Here is a 19,192-nt window from a genome sequence, read left to right as displayed (position 1 = left end):
AGCTTTCAGTAGCTCCTGACCTGAGTCCTGACCTGGTAGAAATCTTTTACCAACCGTGGTTCATCCAGGCACTTATGGCCAGCTCTCATTTTACCTTTGGGGTGTGTTTCTCACAGCTTGATGCTAAAATTAACCATATAAGAGCTCATAAAGTTCAGAGGCCGCTGATATGCTCTAAAGGATGTCATTAGCCTTTGTGGCACTGAATAGAAACATTACCTGGAAGCAGTAAATCCAGGCAGGCACATCTACAGAGAGCTTCACTCTCTGCAGTTGCTTGTGTTCTACCTCCTTCCCGGAGGGGGAAGCCTTTATGAGCCCTAAAAGCTTCCTGAGCCGGAGAATTGCCAATTGGAACTGCACCCCTTTCACACTCAAATGGATTTTTTATCCCCTAATTGTTCTCTCTGTTCCTTTCCCCCCATCCGTTGCTGATACAGAAAAGGAACTGCGTTTAGAAGAGGAGAGAAAGAAGAGAAAAAAGGCCAAACTGAAGAAAAATTCAGAGGTTGAAATCATTTAGGATGGATGACGCCCTCCTGAGACCCCAGCTTCCCAAATTGCTGAGCTCTACTGAGACCCCAACATTAAAGGTTGCTTCAACACAGAAGATAGTGATCACATCAGCGGGACCCTGGAGTCAGAGAGATGAAGGGGGACTGGAGAGAGCAAGGAGCTCATGGAACAGATGGAACTGAGGCTCGGCAGTAATACAACTCTATCCCGAGCAGTGGTTTTGACCTTGTCTTTACACCTCCTTTCCAAGAGGTGAATAAGCATGGCCCTAGCAGACACGAGATCACCACAGATTACAGTCTCTGACTTCCTCAGTCACTGTTTCAGAAGACATTTTAGAATCATTTCTGTGGTTTGCTGTTTCTTGGTTTTGTTCTCTTGATCCTTGTGGGTGACAGGGGAATTGTAATAACAGTGTATTGAATTTATATCTGAAATGGAAGAAACTTGACTCAGGTTTTGCTTTTCGGTGGACTTTCAAAATGTTCTTAAATATTACGTGAAGACCCTATCAGAAGACAGGGGATAGTGGGAGTAATGGAGGGAGCCAGTCTATCTGTGGGAAGCAACATGGCCGGGTGGATATTATTATTATTAATAATAGTATTTATTGAGTGCTTACTGTATGCAAAGCACTGTACTAAGCGCTTGGGAGAGTACAATATAACATCAGACACATTCCCTGCCCACAACAAGCTCAAAGTCTAGAGGGGGAGACAGCCATTATATAAATCAATCAATAAATTACAGATATATACATAATTACAGATATAATGAAAGAGGGAGAGTATGAGATTAGGATGGCCCTCTTGGCTTTTCAGTGGTATTTATTAGAGCACAAGTCTGGGAGTGAGAAGGACCTGGGTACTAGTCACTCTTCCACTTGTCTGTGTGACCTTGGGTATGTCACTTAACTTCTCTGGGCCTCAGTTACTTCATCTGTAAAATGGAAATTAAGACTGTGAGCCTTATGTTGACTGTGTCCAAACTGATTACCTAGTATTTACCCCAGCACTTAGAACAGTTCCTGGCACATACGAAGCGCTTAACAAATTCCATAATAATTTTAAAAAAGAGGCAGGACGATCATATATAGATGTAGCCTGAAGGACCCAATTCTATTAACCCCAAGCTTTGGAAAGTCTCTTCATGGATTCCCTTGTTGCCTTTTTCTTGAATCTTCCTGGCCCTACTTCTACTCCTCTGGGGTATGGCAAGATGGGTGTTCAGTGGCTAGGAACCCCTGACATATGCAGTGGCTTTTCGTTCCAAAACAATCCTGCTGCCTCATTACAGAAACCAGTCCGTGTGTATTGTTTCAAGAAGAAGGGAAGCAGCATAGTTAAGTGGAATCAATCAATTATAATTGAGTGCCTACTATGTGCCAAGCACTGAACTAAGCATTTGGGAGAGTACAATATAACAGAGTTGATAGACATGTTCCCTGCCCATAAGGAACTGATAGTCTGGGGGTTGGGGGAGGTAGGAGAGGGGGAGACAGGCAATAAAATAATTTACAGAGAGGTACATAAGTGCTGTGGGGATGAGGGAGAGGTGAGTAAAGAGTAAAATTCCAAAAACAAGGGTGATCCAAAATGGCGAGGGAATAGGGAAAATGAGGGCCTAGTCGGAGAAGGCCACTTGGAGGAGATGTGGTTTTAATAAGGCTTTGAAGGTGGAGAGAGTGATGTCTGTCAGATAGGAAGCAGGAAGGAATTCCAGCCAGCGGGTGGATGTGGATGAGGGGTAGGCGATCTTATAAATGAGACTGAGGTGCAGTGACTAGGTTGGGGATATAGGAGAAAGTGAACATGATGGGTTGTAGCACTAAAGAGCACGGGACTGAGAGTGAGGAGACAATTTCCAGGACCAGCTCTGTCCCTGACCTGCTGTGTGACCTTTAGGCAAGTAACTCATTGTCTATTGGCCCCACTTTCCTCATCCCTGTTCTTCCTAACTCTGGATCGTCAAACCTGTTGGGAACGGCGACTGTATACAATTTGGTTCTCTTGTATCTTCATCGGCGTTTGGCATCTAGGAGACCCTCAATAAATACTGTAACTAACCTAACAGGTAAGGCGTTCATCTATCATTTCTAAAGAGGATATCTAAGAAATGACCAGGAGGCGAGGTTTAAAAATTTCTGTGACAACTGGGCCATCTTTAGCACATGAAACCTCCAGAAGATTATTGAGTGAGTTGTTGACTTACTTTCAGTAAGGAGAAATTAGACTGGGAGATAGGCTGACTGCCAAATACTTCTTAGGGTGCATCTATTTTCCCTGGGAGAAATCTATGTGGATTGACACATTTGTTTAATGGCTATTCTCCTAATTATAAGCAGTAAGCACTGTTAGAGAAGATTTATGTGTGGACCACTGTCATTTAGACTCCATTGCTGAGCAGAATATGGACACAAGAGAATGTCTTAAACTGTGAAAAAAGTCCAGCAAATCAAACGTTAGCAAATCTGACAAGCTGCCTGCTTGGTGCGCTGCCCATATTATCTTTGTTGAAGTTTGCGTGGCACTCCACACAGAGGTAATGAAGAAGCTTCAGTACCATAAGCATTTAAGGAAGCATGTTTTAAGAAAGGAATATTAAGGATAAGCAAATCAAATTGAAAAACTAGCAGTAGTAATAATAATAATAATAGTATTCGTTAAACATTTTCTATGTGACAGGCACTTTACTGGGATAGATACAAGATGATCAAATTGGTGGTAAGCCCTGTCCCTCCCAGGGCTCATGGTCTAAGTAGGTCAGAACAGGTTTTGAATCCCCATTTACAGCTGAGGAAACTGAGGCATCAAGAAGTTAAGTGACTGGCCCAAGCTCCCACAGCAGGCCTGGATTAGAGCCCAGTCCTCTGACTCCTAGACCATTGCTCTCTCCATTAAGCCACGCTGCTTCAGGGGACTCTAATATCCTTGATCATGAAAAACCAAATTATTTTTTAGAGTTCAAACCATTTTGAGGATTCTTTTTGTTGCTGTGAAATTTCAGTCATGTGCTTCTGTTCTTCCTGACTCAAGCCAGAGGGATGATAAAGAGACAGGGAAAGAAACAGAGGGGGACCCACCTGTGCCCAAGACTGAGAGGCATGAATCACAGGGGGAAGATCAGAGGACAGGAGAATGCTGACAGAGCTTGTGATGACAATCCCTTCGTCCTCTTTTGAGCACTCCCACCGCTGCCCAGCGGGTTGTTGGGTGAGCGAACAAAAGGAGCAAACCACTTACATAGGAGTCAGAGACGAGGTTCTAATCCTAACTCCATCACTTGCCTACTGGGTGACCGTAGGCAAGTCACTTCATTTCTCTGGGCCTCAGTTGCCTCATCTGTAAAATGGGGATTAACTTCTCCCTCCCTCTAATACTGGCTGAGTATCTTGTATCCACCCCCAGCCATTAGTAGAGCATGTGGCACATAGGAAGCACTTTACAAATACCACAGATTATTATTCTTGTCGTCACTCCCACTGCAGTGTCCGGGACATTTTGCACCTATTTTCAAGCCTTGGTCTCTGTCCACAGAGGCCCCTCCACTGCAGCAATTTTGGAGATGTGCACTACAAGGCCAAACTAACTCCCTTTCCCAACAACCAGTGAACGATCACCCGATGGAATCCAGCCTAAGCTGGGGGGACTGGACTTTTCCCAAGAAATCCTGTTCTCATGAGATTTCCATCCTGTTTTCTTGATTAAGGAAGTTGGGATAAGTATCTGAAGTTGGGAATGTTTATTCCAACCTTCAGACCTTTTGAAGTTTACCCATCAGTAATGTATCCTGTCTGCCTTTGATGTGTGCAATTAATACAAGTTTAAACAGATGTTTGTTATGAAAGCTGCTAAATGGACACACACCTTGTGTTCTTGTCCTAATATGAGTAAAAGAAATATGATGACATTTGCTTTGAGCACTGATCACAGCAGATGAAAGTGCATCTTTTTCTTTTAAAGGGAACCTTGAGGGAACCACATGAATAAAGAAGTCCTGCCACTCCTTAAATTTCCTTTGCTCATCTTGAGTCTGGGGATCCTTTTTTCCTACAGATTCCAGCCAGCTGCTAGCATCCTAATAGGTTTTGAAAGAAAAATGCGATTGATTCGTTCATTCATTCGTATTTATTAAGCACATACTGTGTGCAGAGCACTGCACTAAACATTTGGAAAAGTAGGGCACAACAATAAACAGTGACATTCCCCACCTACAATGAGTTCACAGTCTTGGGGTGGCGGGGGGAGACAGACATCAATACAAATAAATAAAATTACAGATATAAACGTAAGTGCTTTGGGGCTGAGAGGGGGGGAAGAGCAAAAGGATATGGGGAGCTAGAAAAACGAAGTGGATGGGAATTTATATTTTTATACTCCTGTGACTGCAATTGTCAAAAGGGCTCTGCTCTATAGCCTTATAGGGCCATTAATGGTCAGCTTTCAAGTCCACCCAGTGGATGGGATCCAAACAAAGAAAAAAATGTTTGCTGAGATAAGAGAAGGATTCCACCAAGGAAATAAGAATAGAAGATAGAACAGGGAAAGAGACTCAAAGGTATAGCATTCCAGATGGGTAAACATTTTGTTTTGCTTTACAATAGGTGGGATAGGAATTCACTGTTTGTTATTTTTCCAACTATTGATTCACTGATTAAAGGACTAAAGTACTTTATTTTCCCTCAGCCTGATTAGGAAGACAGACCAAGGACACAAATCCTAGGTCACCCTGCTCCTAATAAAACGTTCTTGAGTAAGGAGAGCCATAACCCGTTCTGAGGAAATTCCAATTTCAACTCGAATGGAAACACTGTGGTCTAGACATTGGAGTTGGAAAGCAAATTAATGGAAATGCAAGTAGTCACTTCTCAGTCATCTGTAGAAACCGAGGACTGGCAGAACTTGAAAAATTAGAAAATAGTAAAGCATAGGTTTGTGTACCATTTCACTGGATAAATAATAAAGAGGAATGGTGTCTCCTTGGGTGAAGATTTAACCCCTAGAATTTAGTGGGTTGGTTTCCACTCTTTCTGAAACAGTATCCGCCATTTTTACACTTAAGTAGTTATTTAGGATTCTGCTCAGTTAATCGCTAGTATTGATTGAGTAGCACTTACTGTGTGCAGAGCACTGTATTAAGCACTTGGGATAAATCAATAGAGTAAGTATGATCCCTACCCTCAAAGAGCTTACATGTAAGCAGGGGAAGCAGACATTAAAATAAATTACTCACTTTGAATACTAGGGATGGCTTTAGCCCGGATTACTTTAGCTTCCATCTCCTCCCCGATCCAACCTGGCACCAGAGCTGCTAGCTAAGAGAAAAATGGACTCTAAGCTTCTTTTACCTTCCCTTACCCCACCCTCTGGTAGAGATGCAAATCAGCAAGAAAGAGATCAAAAGGTAGGTGAAGAGGGGTGGGGGGGAGAAAGGAGAGAAAGAGAAAGAGAGAGAGAAAGAGAGAACTAGAGCTAGCTAGAGCTGGAGTGTTGAACTGATGATAAATGTCAAAGTCAGAGAAACTGGAGTTTCTCTGCCCTTCAAATATCATCTGTAATGGGAAATACAGAGGGAACAAGTAATAATAGAGAGAAACCAAATCAAAATAATATCTCTCTCTTCATATACCCACCTGGATTTCCTCTGTCTTATTGGCTAGAGTAATGAAGGGCCCTCAGGCTCAGTTTCAGACATTTGGCTTCTGGAAGGTAGTGGGAAATTCCCCAGCCTCTCCTGCTCTGTTCTGCATCATTACTTCCATCTGTGTTCATGAACAGCATTCTGTGTGATGTCATTACAATGCATGTTGGGTTATGTGGAGACAATAATAACAATTTTATCAATAATTATTGCAATAATTATTGAAATTGTATTTGCTAAGCAACTATTATCTGCCAAGCACCGAGCTAAGTGCTGGGATTGATACAATGAGATCAGTCACAGTCCCTGTCCCACATAGGGCTCGCAGCCTAAGGGGCAGGGAGAAGAAATCTCTACACCCCATTTTACAGATGAACTGAGGCACAGAGAAGCTATGTGGCTTGCCCAAGGCCACAGAGTAGGCAAGTGGCAGAGTGGATATTAGAGCCCAGGTCTTCCAGCCCTGTGCTCTTTCCACTAGGCCACACTGCCCTGGGAGATCACTCTCACCTGCTCCAGAGGCATTGCGTTCTTCTCTGAGGTCCCTGTCCACACAGAAATCATTTTCGAAGCTTAATACAGTGTTCTGCACACAATAAGCGCTCAATAAATACCACTGATTAAAGGATTGACTCAGGCAGGACAACTGTTTAACCACCACCTTTCTGCTACAGCTCCATGGCTTCCCTGTCACTACTCTTTGAGGTAACTACCTCAATCATCCACCCACCTCAATCATCCACCCACTAACCCACAGCACAGACTCTCCTCTCAGGCAGCCGGGCATTTATTTATCAATTTGCACTGACTACTTTGAAAGAGTCGGAAGAATTGACACCAAGAGATTGTGGGAGAGGAAGGGAGAAAGTAACGTCTAACCTCTGAATTTTTTTCCAGGATGGAGAGGTCTCTGATTTGGTACACAGGAAGGCAAGCACAGAGCTCAGAATTTACTCGAGTAGGTTTCTATCCTGTAGTTAGAGTGTCCCAACTGTAGCCACCATTCGAGTGAGAAATCTTTAGCCTTCTTGGGTCTTCTTGTTTGCCTGTGTCAGAGCTGAGGTCAAAGCATTTTACAACTCTTTCCCAGCCAATGACACACTCAGCCGGCCCTAAACTTGCTCCCTTGACTACAGGTAAAATAGATAATGGATACTGGTTGTCATCCATTATGAAAAACCAAGCTGCAGAATCACCTCCAGCAATTTCTAATAAAGTTCTTAATATCTCTTCCAAAAGAGAAGTGTACCTTGGGCCCAAATCTCCATTGCCTTAAGAGTAGTGGAGCCAGTAAAACATTTAAGGATGGGGAAACCTGCCAAGGGATAATGGACTGCTCAAAAAGATTTTAGGAGGCACAGAACCGAAGGATACTATTAAGTTTGAGTGACTGTGGAAGGCAATGATTTGAAACACAATAACTCAGTAATGGTTTCCCAGTTATCCTACTCCCTAAATGATTTACATTTGCCATTAGTGTTCACAGGGCTCAAGTTCACTTGTAAAGCCAAAATAGATTTTATTAATGACAGTGCACCACAATGTCAAAGTCAAAGTGCTTTCATCCCGTCTTTGGCTGTTGTTATCAGATTTAAGCACGTATGCTGATGCTCTATAACTCAGTATATATTTTGGGCATCAACTCTGATGATTCCTGACTTTGGTGATGATGCCAAATCTTTTAAACGTCACAAACCTGCTTTCCATCACTCAGGCTACTGCTGAAGAAAGGAAAACCGAAGAAATAGAATGTAATGCTCCAATTAGCGTACTAATGGTTGATTCAGCCCAGTGTCTTGTGTCTGGAAATAGAATCCTTGGAGGAAAAATGTGATGATTTCCTTCCTTGACCTTCATCCATTTCTAGAGCTCATCATAGGCAGGGAACATATCTACCAACTTTGTTATATTGTACTCTCCCAAGTGCTTAGAACAGTCTTGAAGCCAATGGAGAAAGGGGACGGGTAGGGGTTGCTTCACGTGGACAGAAATGAGAAACCATTGAGGTTTTTGAGAAAGGAAAAAAATGTGTGCCAAGAAATGCTTCAGAAATATCAGTATATTTGTTCAAATATCAGATGGTATTTGTTCAGTGCTCAATGTACACAGAGCACTGTACTAAACAATGGGAAAGTACAACGCATTAGCGTCGGTAGACAAAATCCCTGCCCACAAGAAGCTTACTGTCTATATAGTCTAATGTTGATCGGAGCAGAAGTAGGCAGTAAAGGCTGAAGGAGGAGGAGACTGGAAGCTCAGTGAGGTGTGTGGTACCAGAACATTAGTGTGTTCAAAACACATTCTAGGCCCTTGGAAACTTGCAACAGAAGCAGCATAGCCTAGTGGAAAGACCATGGGTCTGGGAGTCAGAGGCACTAAGTTCTAATCTTGCCTCTACCACATACCTGTTGTGTGACCTTGGCAAGTCTATTGACTTCTCTGCATCTCAGTTACCTCAAATGTAAAAATGGGGATTAGGACTGTGAGCCCCACGTGGGACAACCTGATCACTTGTATCTACCCCAGCCCTTAGAAGCGCTCGGCACATAGTAAGCGCTTAACAGACACCATCATTATTATTAGACTGTGAGCCCCATGTGTGTCCTGATTATCTTGTATCTACCCCAGTACTTTGTACAGTGTTTGGCACATAGGAAGCACTTAACAAATACCTCAATTATTATTTTTTATGCTCGTTAAACACTATACGAAACACTGTGGAGGAACACCCAATTTAATGGATTGTCACACAGTATGTCTAAAAAAAATTAATGATTTGTACTACAGATGGAAAACTGATATATTCTAGGCCTGAGATGCAAATAATGTCCCCAGCTGTTCTCTGAGTCAAACAATAGGATCTCAAAGCAGATTCTGACTATCAGGCGGTATGAGCTTTCAGGTACCCATTGTTCAGATGGAATTAATTTTTCCTTTACAATGAACTAGATTTTGGTGGGGGGGAGGGAGAGAGAGAGAGAGAGAGAGCACCATGCCATGTGGTCCACAAGCAATAATTCCTCAAAAGTTCACTCTAAAAAAATTAGGACACAGTTTGACAACCTAAGCATTCATTTTTGCACTGCTTTTCCTGTTACTCAGTTTAATTATGGGGCTTTAAAAATTTCCAAGGCAAGAACAGGTAATTAACTAAGTGACGAGTAACTTTAGAGGATGCTGCTTGAAGTGTCCAATCCCTTGCAATAATGATAAAAGATATTTACCTAATCTCATATGATCAATTATTATTAATAATAATAATAGTAATGAGTGTGGTATTTGTTAAGTGCTTACTTTGTGCCAACCACTGTTTTAAGTGCTGGAGTAAACAAAATTAATCATGTTAAACACAGTGCCTGTCCCACATGAGGCTCACAGTTGAAGTAAAAGAGATGGATGGCTCATTTCATTTTAATCCTCAAATTCACTTTTATAACATGGATTTCAGGTCAGAGAGTGCCCTTATACTTCGCTAGGATTTTGAAATATTTTTTATGGTACAATTATTTATCTCAGAGCCACTGAAGCTGGAATATCACATGTGTGTCCTTAGTAATAATTTGCAAACGATGCTGTGAACATTAAGATATTTCAAAATGCCGACCCTGCCCCCTTTCTAGCAGATATGCCAACTCGAAAACTGCAAAGTTTCCTGAAGCAAAAGACTGGTGGATGTGCAGAACCATCCAAGGAAACAAGTAGGAGCTTGCCAGTTTACATCAGCTCCCTCATGAGGGCCCAAAACCGACAAAGATTTATAGATTCAACTGAACGATTTGCCTGCCACCCATAAGCAATTCTGCCAGCAGTGAAGCGTCATGGCCAATTTGGTCTTAGAATCTAGATTTTCGGTAGGTTTTCCAGGGGAAACTCTGACTGTCTCCCTCCATTCACCCCCAAACTATTGAATTCCCTTCTCAGGTGCATGTGAAAAGAGGTGCCGGTTCTAAGTCGAACCATGGAACTCAGAGGCAGGAACTAAGCCAGAGGGAAGTTGGGTGTTTAAAAATACTGGACATAAAGGTGGCCGGTGAAGCATTGCTATCAGACAGGGAACAGACCATCTGGAAACTAGTTTGCCCAGTAAAAAATGGGTTGACTGACCGCAGTACTTAGAGGTCTTTGTAGGTGTAGAAAATCAGTCTCATATGGATAAGATTCAAGGCCGTAGCTTAAACAGAAGGCAGCAAACCCAAGAGTACGGGAAACTTGCCTGCCGACTCTGTTGCACTGTACTTTCCCAAGTACTTAATTAGTCCAGTGTTCTGCACATAGTTAGCACTCAGTAATACCACTGATGAGCGCAGCACACCCAAAAACAAGGCAATTTTCTAGCACATCTACTAGATTTGTTAGTTCCCTGATTTTTCTTTAAGAGTCCAGTTGGACTGTTTGTCCAAAGTAGTATATAGCCACCTCCTGAAAGAGAGAAATCATCTTTTACAAAACCCTCCTTAACTTGCTCTGTCCCTCTGTCCCTCCCTCTAGACTGTAAGCCTCTTTATGGGCAGAGAACGTCCCTATCAACTCTATTATATTGTACTCTGCCAAGAGCTTAGTATTATTAAGAGCTTCCTCTGCATACAGGAAGCAATAAATATGATTGACTGATTGCTTGATCTGCCAAATTGTTTACAAATAACCGTGACTATTTTTTAATGGAGGCCTTGTCTTACAGATCCTTTCTAGGAAATCCTGCCGTGAATTAGATAATTTGGGCCTGGAAAAACCTGTAAGACCATTTAACCAAAAAATGAGTGGTAGCCCCTTTTAATTAGGCCATTCTAGCAACAGCAATTTTTTTTTTTGGTATAAAAGTGTGACATTCTCCTTCCACCAAGACTCTCTGGAAAAAATCCACCAGGATGAACATATTCTTAGACTTGCACATTCAGCTGATAGTCAAGTGCCTGGATTTCAACTTAAAACCTCACCACTTACAGGCCCAGAAAGCTACATTAGGTAAGCTTCTTAATCTTATGTTGTTTTCATCAACTCTATCGGCGGAATGAAAGCAATCCTCACCACCTACCTCACAGGCGTGCTGGGAAAGCTAATGAGACAATGTTTAAAATGTACTTTCAGTGTGTGGATGAAAGATGTTTATATTAAAATTACACAGTAGAGTAAATGCAACTTCCCTTCTAAGAGTGCTCATGGGGTCATATGTAATTAAACATGAGTTTACTGGGAAAATTAATATCAATCTTAATTTAGAAAGGGTGTTTTGTTGGCAATGTGGTAAAAATACATTTTCTTTGAGCACAGAATTTTCAGAAGTTAATAGATCTTGTTCTATAATATTTGGCAGAGGTTGGTTATCTATAGATTGAAAACCAATAGATTTGTTAGCATATAGATTTGTATACACATATATATATATATATTTGTATATATATATATATATCATAGCAAATATAGATTTGTAAACAGCATGGCTCAGTGGAAAGAGGCTGGGCTTGGGAGTCAGAGATCATGGGCTTTAATCCCAGCTCCTCCACTTGTCAGCTGTGTAACCTTGGGAGAGTCACTTAACTTCTCTGTGCCTCTGTTACCTCATCTGTAAAATGGGGATGAAGACTGTGAGCCCTACGTGGGACGACCTGATTACCTTGTATCTACTCCAGTGCTTAGAACAGTGCTTGGCACATAGTAAGCATTTAACAAATACCAACATTATTATTCCTATCTAAATGAAAGGGAGAATGAACTTATCCTAGGTCTCTCTTTTCCATTAGCTAGTAAATTCTTTTATAGCATCTTCTGTCCCTACCCTGTATCTACCCCAGCGCTTAGAACAGTGCTCTGCACATAGTAAGCACTTAACAGATACCAACATTATTATTATTTCTCCTCCAGAGCTCTAATTTAGAAAAAAAGTGTGCCCAATATCAAACACCTGCCTATCCCAGCACTTAGAATACAGTAAATACTTAATACATCTTATGAGTATTATTATATTACAGCAGAAATATAGGAGAAGCAAGAAAAAAGAGCTTACATCAAAAGTACCTGATGTAAGCTCATTGTGGGTAGAAAATTTGTTTATTGTTGTATTTGTACTCTCCCAACTTCTTTGAACAGTGCTCTGCTCAGAGTAAGTGCTAAGTAAATACAACTGAATGAATATTTTCTCTTAATTTTTAAAGTGTAAGGAATTGCTCTTTTATGCTTTTTAAAAGTTACATACTGTCCATCTTTGAGAATTATCAAAAACTATCTTTCTTTTAGTACATCAATGTCCTGATGGGCTACAGTTATATTCTACTCCTTGTTCCCTCCTGCCTAGGTATCTTTTTGGAAAGGGAATGTGTCTACCAAGTGTATTCTCCCGAGCACTTAGTAGAGTGTTCTGCACTCACTAAGTACTCAATAAATACAATTGATTAATTTAGATTTTAGGAACTTTGACAATAGAAAACATACCTGACAACTTTTGTTATCCCTTCCTTGTATTTGTATACTGTGGTGCACATAACACTAAGAGGTATTACAAAAAAATAAAATACAATGTAATTTGACAGTCTGGGGGAAAGCCAAGGGAAACTCCAACCTCAATTTCCTATTTTTCTGGACCTGTGCCTCCGAAAGGTCATCAGGCCTCGATATTTACCCCAGCGCACTTCTGTACACAGTTGAAATGTCTTTATATTAATGTTTGTCCTCCTTTAGACTATAGACTCCTTGTGAGCACTTGGTATTCACCTCACCCTCATCAACACCACACTTAGGTTCATATCTATAATTTATATTTCTGTCTCCACCTTAAGACTGTAAGCTCCTTGAAGACAGGGAATCTGCCTCCCAACTCTGTTGTAGTGTACTCTCCCAAGATTTAGTACAATGCTCCACATACATTAAGTGCTCAGTTAATTCAGTGGACTGACTGAGTGATCACAGATGGAAATTCCAAACAACAAAGTGAAAATCCTCTGGACACAGTAAGCCAAGACTCAGGAGCTGTGAATAACAAGCCAGCTTTCTATGAGCTTATCTGAGCCCAAGCTCCATGTCTGTCCACTCTGATCTGCCCACCTGGTAAATGGATCTTAATTAGGAAATGGCCTTCACACTATTTGATCCCTTCAATTGGAAGTCCATCTAAAGCAGTGGAGGTCACAATTAACTTGACTCCTGAAAGACAGGTGTGTGCATGCAAATAAAGGAAGACAAGTTTTTCCTTTCTCCTGAATTCCAAGACAGGGAGATAGGCAATCCTTCCTCAAGAAAAGATAACTTTGAGAGCCATCTTAAGATCCTTTATCAGTGTTTGTTTGCTTCTGTTACATAACGATGATGGGAAGTGCTTAGATAAGCCCCCGAACATTGTTTTAGTGTCTCTGAAATAAGAGGAAAAAGGTCTAGGAATGTGCAAGGGGCAAAAAGATTTTAGTTTAACTCTTAGTACTGTGATTCAGAGTTTGTCTTACTTTTTGAGCTATACTGTCCACACTGATAGCATTTTAATTTGTGAACTGGCAAAATGCAGACCTGTTTATATGTTAAGAAATGATGTAACTGTTTTTTTGCTCCTCTTTCACTTGTCGTTGAAGGTGGAAGTAACAGTTTCCCCCAAATGGAAATACCTACCCAGCATTATAAGTCTGTGGGAAAAGTATTGTGGAAAGGAACACGGGGGCCATATTGGTAAACTCAGGGAATTATATCTGAATATTTTTATCTAGCATGTTGAACTGTAAACTCCTTGTGGGCAGGGATTGTATCTATTAATTTTGTTGTATTGTACTTTCTCAAGCTCTTAGTACAGTGGTCTAGTACTCTGTAATATAGTATAGTAAGCACTCAAATACCAGTGATTCAACCCGCCCTTCTATGAACTCTAGGTTTTGCAGGGTTATCGGTGAACTAAGACCCTGAATTCATGTAATTTGTAGGTTGAAATGCTGAGCCTGGCCTGGGCCATAGTAATGATGATGAAGTCTTTTTGATTGAGTGCTTATTAGGTGCCAAGCAATGTCCTAAATGCTGGGGTTGATTCAAGATAGTCAGCTGAAAAGCAGTGTGACTTAGTGGATAGCATATGGGCCAGGGAATCAGAAGCACCAAGGTTCTTATCCCAGCTCCATCATTTGTCTGCTGCGTGACCTTGGGGATTCACTTAACTTGTCTGTGCCTCAGTTACCTCACCTGCAAAATGGGAATTTAGACTGTGAGCCCCATGTGGGATGTGGACTGTGTCCAACCTGATTAGCCTTGTATCTACTCCAGCACTTAGTTCAGCACCTGGCACATAGCAAGCACTCAACATATACCATTTAAAAAAAGGGGGAACACAGTCTTTGTGATACATGGTACTCCAGCCTCTGTAGAGACTGTTCCAGGTAGAGTCCAGCCTCATTTCTGGGTGGAAATGAGACTGTGTACAGAGTTCAACATGAAGGTTGATGGTCTTCTGAATCAGTCAATCGTATTTATTGAGTGCTTACTGTCTGCAGAGTATTGTATTAAGCACTTAGGAGAATACAATACATCAGACATATTCCCTGCCCAAAATGAGCATACAGTATAAAGGGCTACACTCCGAGGCCTGATGGGGTCCATGTTAGTAGAAAGGGGATGTATTCTCTGCCACACAACAGAGATGCCTTAAGGTTCAAACAATGTAACTTAAACCCTCATAACTAGAACTATGGCCACCATAGCTGAGCTTGAGTTGAATCTCTGGAAGAGGAGCTACTTGAGGTTACATTTCTGAGAAGAAAACCAGGTAATACAAATCTTTTTTAATAAAAACAAAAAAATGGCTCTTCTGTTGCTCACAGGCCTGTAGTCTGCTAGATTTGAGGGTGAGAGGGAACTCCAGGCTTCGAGGATAGTTTACTAACTCAAAGCCAGGTATAATTGGAGAGGAGGAAATGGCTTTTCTTCCCATTCTCACCATCTGTTAATGGGAACTCACACCCTCAGAAATGCCATGTTAACTGGCATATATATATATATACACGACTGTACTAGGAAGGGAAAAAAAATCTCCCTAGTGATTGCCCTGGAACCCAGAAGATTAAATGGTTTAACTCAGGATCACTTAACTAATCTTCATTAGGCAGGCTAGGATTAGGTGTGCTGCCTCACTGGCCAGCACACCTTCTGCTAAACCATACTGCCATCCTGCTTAATCTTTCTTGCCCAACCTAAGATGAGAGACAGGAGACTATCAGTTTTAAGATATTAGCATGAAGAGTTGGAGAACCCTAAGGACTCTTCACAAAAGAAAATTTCTTTGAAAAAAAAAAAAAAGACAAAGCCATACTCAACATGGATGTTGCTTTGGCCTGATGGGGTTACACAGCTCCACAGAATTTGAGTTTGGTTGGAAATCATTTTTAAAGGTTATTTTTTAAATACTTACTGTGCTTACTATGGGGTAGATACAAGCTATTCAGGTAGGACACAATCAGTGTCCCACATAGGACTTCCAGTCTTAATTTCCATTTTGCAAATGAGGTAACTGATGAGAGGATGGTTTAGTTGGGTAGAAACTGGCTCACTTACAATTATCCCAGGAAGAATGGCTACTGAAAATGCCAGACTCTCTTCAGCAGTCTCCCAGAAACCCCTGATTAGGGTAGCCTTGGCTAACTGTGCTACTTGTCCAAACTCCAGCTAGATTTAAATAGGATTGCATTAAGCAGGTCATCTTTGTTTGGATCTCATTTTAGCTTTATTGAAGTTCCACTTTTAAAATATGCATTTTTTAAAATGAGACCAGTTTCTAGACATGTTTAAAATACTGGTGAAAAAACAAGAAAAGGATATGACCATTTCAAAGGATGGGGAAAAACAACTATGTAGCCAGAAGTCTCAAAGACAGCAGGCACTTCCCCAAACATAGAAATGTGTGTCATCTGGGCATGGCTGCTCTTTCTGAGAGGAATTTCCCACTTTAGCTGTGACCAGAAGCCTGGTACTCCAACAAGGTCACAGATGGCTGGTGTAAATCTGCAGACTAGAGAATGGTCTGGTCGTTTAATCCAGTCAAAATCTTCTTACTAATAATACTAATGATGGTATTTGTTAAGCACATACTACGTGCCGGGCATTGTACTACGCGCTGCGGTGGATACAAGCAAATCAAGTTGGACACAGTCCCTGTCCTGTGTGGCGCTCATAGTCACAATCCCCATTTTACAGATGAGATCATTGAAGCCCTGAGAAGTCAAGCAACTTACTCAAGGTCACACAGCAGGCAAGAGGCAGAGCCAGAATTAGAACCCATGGTCTGTGCTCTATCCACTACTCCATTCTACTCTATCCACTTCCCCTTCCTTACTAGCAGGAGCAAATAACAGGTGAGGGAATCCAAACCTAATCGCCTTGCAAGAAACTACCAACCTCAGCCAGCTCAACAGATTAGGCATCTAATTCAAAATTTTTAAGATTGTTTTCTCCTATTTGGAAGGGCAACAGGCACTAGCTTTATTCTTTCCCAATACAAACCAAGATCAAACTAATCATCAGATCTTAAATCTGATCAGCCGAAGTATCCAGAGTACACACACTTGTCCTTTTTAAAAAGTATTTAAGGCCTTATTAGTTTTTCTGATTTTGTTACCATGAAGCGTGCCCCGCTCAAACACATTAACCTGAAAAAAAGCAGGCTAACGTGGCCAGTAGAAACCACTGCGGCTACCATGACAAATGCCAGCTAGTTCATGGCATTAGGGCACAGCACTGACTCTATATAATATGGTCACCTGTGTTGTAAACGGGTCCTGTGTGTAAAAAAACTTTTGCAAGCACTCCGCAGTGAACTGTATCTCTGCTCACTTGTTCACTTGGCTGGATATCATCTCCCCACTGAATTGATAACTGAAAGCATGATGGTAGACCAACAGAGACACTGTGACAGATTTGGGAAGCAGTGTGGCCTGATGGAAAGAGCCCCAGCCTGGGTGTCAGAAGACCTGAGTTCTAATTCCAGTTCTGTGGTGAGCTGGGACAAGTCCTTCACTTCTCTTTGCCTCAGTTTCCACATCTGTAAAATGATAATTCAATGTCTGTTCTCTGTCTTACTTGGACTGTAAGCCCCAGACTTTTCTACTGTTCTGTACTCAATCGAGCACATAGTACAATTGTCTGCATTCGATAAGCACTCAATAAAGTCTATTGATTGCTACCTGATTGTGTCGAATCCACCCCAATTTTGGGCACAAGGTAAGCGCTTAATGAATACCACCATTAAATTCATCCAACTGTCTGCAGTCCTTGCTTTTCCCTCAACTTGCTGAAGAAAGCACAAGGCACATAATTTCAGACGCTAACTTTTAATTCTAAGGGGAAAAAATCATAGATAAATATCAAGACCAGAGCAAACGAGAGTGGGTCCACTCAAGAAAGCCGCAGACCTAACTCCCTCACTGACTTGCTGGGTGGCCTCGGACCCTATTAAAGGGCCTGAGGACTTTGATGGTAACCCACCTTCCCCTTTCCCAATTTCCTCGCTCGTAAAAGGGGTGTAATTACCATGTGGTGCCATTCTTTAGAGAGTTTTAATTTATGTTTTCAAAGTCCTGCAGTTAGGGCTAGTTGTTTTCAGATCATTTGTATGGCGAGACCTACAACATTAAGTGCAACAACATTGCAAAGGACAATCGTTCTGTGTGCCCAATGAGAACGGGACTTTGGAACCCATTTGGGCCTCTTCAGTTTTACGCATTCAGGCCTGAACATCACTGTCAACAGTGTCTTCTTTGAATATGAAGGAGAACTATAATGATAGTATTTACTAAGGGCTTACTATGTGCCAAGCACTGCTCTAAACAATGAGGTAGATACAAGGTAATCAGGTCGTACCACATGGGGCTCACAGTCTTCATCCCCATTTTGCAGATGAGGTAACTGACGCACAGAGAAGTTGTGACTTGCCCCAAGTCACAGAGGTGACAAGTGACAGAGGTGGGATTGGAACCCATGATGTCTGACTCTCAAGCCAGTGCTCTTTCCATGAAGTCACGCTGCTTCTCTAGGTATGGATATTCCTGCAAAAGAGTCATTGACAGGTAATAATCAGGTTTCCGGTTTTAATTAAAAACGGGATTATTTTTCAAGAACTTGAAGGTTTCTATTAATTTTCTGAGTGACAGGCAGCATCTATATGGTAACATCTACATATAAAGCAGTCAGTGGAAAAAGCTTGGGCTTGGGAGTCAGAAGTCATGGGCTCGAATCCCAGCTCTGCCACTTGTCAGCTGTGTGACTGTGGGCAAGTCACTTCACTTCTCTGGGCCTCAGTTACCTCATCTGTAAAATGGGGATTAAGGCTGTGAGCCCCACGTGGGACAACCTGATTCCCCTGTGTCTACCCCAGCGCTTAGAACAGTGCTCTGCACATAGTATAGCTTAAATACCAACATTATTATTATTATTACAGCCTAGGGAAAGAGCATGGACCTGGAAGTCACAGGAACTGAATTTTAATCCTGTTCTGCCACTCTTCTGCTACGTGACCTTGAGCAAGTCACTTAACTTCTCTGGGCCTCCTTTCTCCCATCTGCAAAAGGGGGATTCCATTCCTGTTCTCTTTCCTATTGAGACTATGAGCCCCACGAGGGACCTGATTATATTGGCTCTATCGCAGTGATGTATTTACTATTGTATTTATAGAGTAGACACTTAGCAAATACCATGATTATAAGTAATATGACTCTCTCTGGCATTCACAAATGGCTAAAGGAGGCTCGACATCACAACTACCTGTTGACACCCAAAGCAGTGTTCAAAAAGCCTTGCTTCGCACAGAATATTGGGCTGCAGCATCAGTCCAAAGCTTAACTATCACTCTTTAAATCTTGGTTTTTAAGGTGAGGGCTTTTTAATGGTTCAAGAAGAATGATGACATTCTCACAAGGAAATCCCAGCCTCTATACAGGATGAGAAGAAGGGAAAATCCCCTGGAACAAAATACTTTAAAATAATGAAAACGCCCAGATACCACATCTAAAATGCATTTTGATTTTATCGGTAACAGTGGAAACACTGATACTTTTACTCTTTCAAGTAATATATGGCTAATAAT

The sequence above is a fragment of the Ornithorhynchus anatinus genome, chromosome 12 (assembly GCF_004115215.2).
Source record: "Ornithorhynchus anatinus isolate Pmale09 chromosome 12, mOrnAna1.pri.v4, whole genome shotgun sequence".
Taxonomy (NCBI): Eukaryota; Metazoa; Chordata; class Mammalia; order Monotremata; family Ornithorhynchidae; genus Ornithorhynchus; species Ornithorhynchus anatinus.
The sequence above is the reverse complement of the archived record's forward strand: the minus strand, read 5'-3'. Positions refer to the sequence as shown.